At 37.8% G+C, this 4666-nt stretch overlaps 1 non-coding gene across 1 annotated transcript; it reads right to left on the bottom strand.

Annotated features, from left to right (window-relative positions):
• Positions 1–371: 371 nt before the first annotated feature.
• Positions 372–444, bottom strand: TRNAT-AGU (transfer RNA threonine (anticodon AGU)). Its single transcript has one exon. It is a non-coding gene; the product is annotated as a tRNA-Thr (tRNA).
• Positions 445–4666: the final 4222 nt, after the last annotated feature.

Below are 4666 nucleotides of genomic sequence, written 5' to 3'. Positions count from 1 at the left end.
TATTATTATTGTATCCACAATGCAATTTCTTCGCAGGAAATCTAAATGTACGGAAAAATGTTCCTCTCTGTAATTCACACCTAAAATAACCAGTTTATACATTCTTAACAGAGTACACAGGGTGATTCACGAAGATTTACCGTCACTTACGGAGCTTATTTCTGACGAGATTCTGAGCAAAAAATGTCACATAAACTTGGGTCCTAATCTCAGTATTTTCATAGTTATACTAATTTAAAGTTGTTATTAAAATACCTTTGTTATTTAGTTTTAAAGGTAAAAGAATATTACACAAATCGAACGAATTCTTCAGAAGTATCAGTTCCTTAATTGGCTACTGTTCTGAATTAATATTTCAGGAGAAAAATTCGCTCCGGCGCCGGGGATCGAACCCGGGTCCTTGGTTCTACTTACCAAGCGCTCTGACCACTGAGCTACGCCGAATTCAATCCACAGCACCGAACCGAACCTTCCTCCTTGAATGTTTCCCTTTTGGCCTGACTCCAAGTTAGGCATATATGTTGACCTATATGACCAACGTGTAATATGTGACGGTATTCGCTATAAAGAATAACCAAGTATACTATTAAATAATTGTGTAATACTATGTAATGTCACACGAAATTGGAATTGTATTTAGTTTAGCCAGACTCCGGGATATTGGTATTAAGGCGCCTGAGAAGAAGGGAGCTTATTTTCTCCACGATAAAAACGAGACGAATGTCTTGTTAACTTAACAAACATTACCCTCAGTCAGAGTGCATATTATCACGAGTAAATATGCCCTCTCATCCGCGCACGTGATACTCCCGTGATCATAAGGGGGATGTAATTGATGCACCCTCAAGTCATGTGACCGGAGGGGCGTGAAGCGCCACACCTAGTTAGATCTTTCAAAAAAGGGCAGTCACCCAAGATCCCAGAGACACTTAGTATTCGACATTAAGTTGTACTTGAGACTACGTCACTGTTCTGTCATCTGTTCTGTCATCTAATATTGGACTTAGAGAAATTCTGACAATAAAGATTATTTACTTGTGCATTGCAACTTAAATGACTTAGCTCATTTACGGACTCCATACTCCGAGGAATCACGCAATCCTTCATCAACTCAACTACGTCATCACTTGGTAGTGGTGGTGACATTCACCTCGCAGAAGCATCGGTGAATCAGCAACTACCTGGTGGCAGCGAAACTACCTGATGGAACCAGCAGATCTACATATTACAAATGTCAACTGCCATTATATTAGGAGCGCACTCAGTTGAGTGACTTGTTTGGCCGGGATTCCGCAGTTAAGTGCACAGTAATCTGTACAGAAATATGCACTGCTAGCCATTGGAAAAGTGCAAGTAGACATCTCTGACCGACAGCTCGAATGACTCCAAAAATAGCAAAACAATTTTACAAGAATACATCATGCAAGAAACTAACAAGTGACTGAAAAATTTAAAGGGGAAAATTGTTCCGGGGCCGGGCATCCATCCTGGGACTTTTGGCTGAACGCACCAACTCTCTGCCGACTGAGCTACCCGGGAACTTCACCCGACACCGTTCAATTTTTCCCTTTATATCCACATACCTCGAGTGGGCTGACAAGACGCAAGAAATACACATCGAGTGCCTTGAAATTGTGGTTTTCTGTTAACGTACCTACAATAATGTATATTATATTACGGAAATATAGCTTTCAAGTAAAACTCCTTGTGAAATAGACCTGAATAATTTCATTTTTCCCTTGAATAATTAAGTCTTCTTCACAGGGAGCTTTGCCCGAAAGCTAGATTTGCATAACAAGTGATTGGTTGTAATAAATACGACGTTGGAAAAATACTGTATATCCGAAAATTGTTTCCAATAACCTGATATTTTATTTATATTCAAAATCAATTTTAAATTAAATATTTACAAATTTACTAATAGAAACTTTATATAAAAACACTTTTAATCCCACCAAGTTCACAGCTTGTGTCTTGGCAGTTCCAAGTCTGCATAAAATGAGAGGGAAAATGTTGTTCACATTGCCTCAAACGTCCTCTACTACAGTTGAATCGGGGATTGCAGAAACAGCACATGTCATGAAAACTAAATTTTCTAGTAGACACAAAAAACAGTATTACTGGTAGTAGATCACATCATTGGTTATAGAACTGGCTTCTTCAGACGAAGACTAATAGATGTATCATTTTATACAAAATTTATTGGAATCTAATAAATTGTTAATAAAATAAATCAATATAATTAGCTTGACATGTGCTGTTTGTGCAAGGAACCAAAACTGTAGTATAATAATTTCAATTCAACTAAAGTTTATTTGTCAAATTTTGGATATAATATATGCATAGGCCTACTGTGTACTTAATACATAAGTTCAGCATATAAATGAACTTATTTTTATATAATAGGCCACTGAAGAATGTTATTGTAATATTCTTGATATTCATGTACAGTAGTATGTAACGCATTAGTTTGCGTATATCGTCAAGCTTCTCTCTTTGAATTGGCACGATTTTGTCTGGATATGCCAGTGGAGAAGGTAAATATGGTATTCTCCTTTGTACTTACAAGCAAACATTCTCATGGAGACAGATAAAAAAATAATATTTTTTCTTCCATCATTTTAAAGATCCAAAGAAGTGCTTACACAAATTTTGGCCACTCGAGCGCAATTACGAGGGCCATAAAAATAAGTTTCTCTGGGGCTGTTTACAGAAAGAGAACAACATTTCATAGAAAGTTTTATTGGAACAGATAGAGCAATTTCATTGTTGAGTTATTTTTCAACGTATTCACCCACCACCAGAATTGAGGCATTTGTCATTTAACGGGATCAATTTTTGTATCCTTGTGTCGTAGATGTCTGCCGTCTGGAATCGGAACCAATGTGTCGGCACATGTCTTTGACATGAGTTGATCCTGCGCGCTTTCAGGATTTCACAGGTCTCCAAATGTTAGACGGCTATACTGACATATTATGTGGTTTCTGCATGGAATGATAGCCCTGTATCAACAGTCCATGAAACTCGAATAAACTCATTTCGCCACAAATAGTGACATGTGCTGTTTCTGCAATCCCTGATTCAGTGCATACTTAGTGCAGACATGCTATCTAGATAGAGAATTCGGCCTAAACCTCCTCACATGATCTGGTGGCGTCATATGATTACAATATATCTTCTTTGTATAGAAGATTCTTTACTAAAATATGTTGAGGTTCTATAGAAGACTACTTCAGAGTGGTTTTCTTTCAATACAACCAAGAAATAATGAGCTTGCGGCCGGGTAGCTCAGTTGGTAGAGCAGCTGGCTACGGACTTGAAGGTCCGGGGTTCGATCCCAGGTGGTAACAGGATTTTTTCTCGTTGCCAAACTTTCAGAACGGCCCTAAGGTTCACTCAGCCTTCTATAAAATTGAGTACCGGGTCTTTCCCGGGGGTAAAAGGCGGTCAGAGCGTGGTGCCGACCACACCACCTCATTCTAGTGCCGAGGTCATGGAAAGCATGAGGCTCTACCTCCATACCCCCCAAGTGCCTTCATGGCATGTTACGGGGATACCTTTACTGAATTGCTTTACATGTAATAATTTCCATGTTATATTTTACTACTTGACTTACATAAAAATTCGGACTGTACAGTAAATCATCAAACTACACTCAGGAAAATAATAGCCTATGTAACATATAGGCCTAGATGTTATATAAAGTAAACCTCTGTAAAGTTGTTTGTAATATAACTTTCCTGTACGCTGACCACCCCTCTTATATTTTTGTTAAGAATTCTGTGACTTTTTCTAGACCTTTCTGCTTAGTTTCCTTTTATGTCCATCGCACTTTTCTGATGGCAAGAATGTCGAGAAACAAGTCTAAAGTTGAATTACGAAATGCTTTTAAAGAAAGCTTTGATCTCGGTGGCAGCCCTGTAACTGCACAATCTATTACGAGTAATACAAAGCTGTACATTGTATTGCAGTCTGCATCAAAATTCACTACTATTGATGTAGTTTAAATTGAAATTAAATTACGTTCCTCGTAAGAAGATAATAAATTGCCAATTAATAGTTCTTTCGTCAAGTTTCAGTATGTTGCCACGTTATGTATTTCCCTTTTATTTTATGGCAGAACCATGAAAACATAAAAGAAGCTCGCAGGGTTTGGACTGCAATCCATAACTGGAATTTGCCTTTAACTATAGCCCTACATAATTTTATCTTCACTGGGTATTATTAGTACAAATCATCTTATGGAAGTTCGCAAATACTTCATTTTACACTCTCACATACAATACTCATATTATTTGTTCCTATGGATGTTTCTGGAACTACCCCAGAGCGCTGAAGGACAGCATTTGGTCTGCATAGAGACTCATCGCTGACTCGTATATCAATATATGAAGAGTCCACTGCAAGAATGATGGATGTCATTTGGAATACATTTTCCAGGGGAAGCAATTGAAAGTCTGAAATGCTTAGCGCTCAAAATTTCAACTGTGATTTCCCGATCATTACTGGACAATTACTATCAGTGTTAATGCCATATAACTCTCTATGTACATTCTATATGTCTTAAGCTATGCATTGACAGTCTTGGTTCATTTCCGACAAGAAAGTGACATCCATCATTCTTGCAGTGGATTCTTCATATACATACGTCAGATAATGAATGTAT

The sequence above is a fragment of the Periplaneta americana genome, chromosome 7 (genome assembly GCF_040183065.1).
Source record: "Periplaneta americana isolate PAMFEO1 chromosome 7, P.americana_PAMFEO1_priV1, whole genome shotgun sequence".
NCBI lineage: Eukaryota > Metazoa > Arthropoda > Insecta > Blattodea > Blattidae > Periplaneta > Periplaneta americana.
Note: the sequence above shows the minus strand (reverse complement) of the source record. Positions and strands in the feature narration are given on the sequence as shown.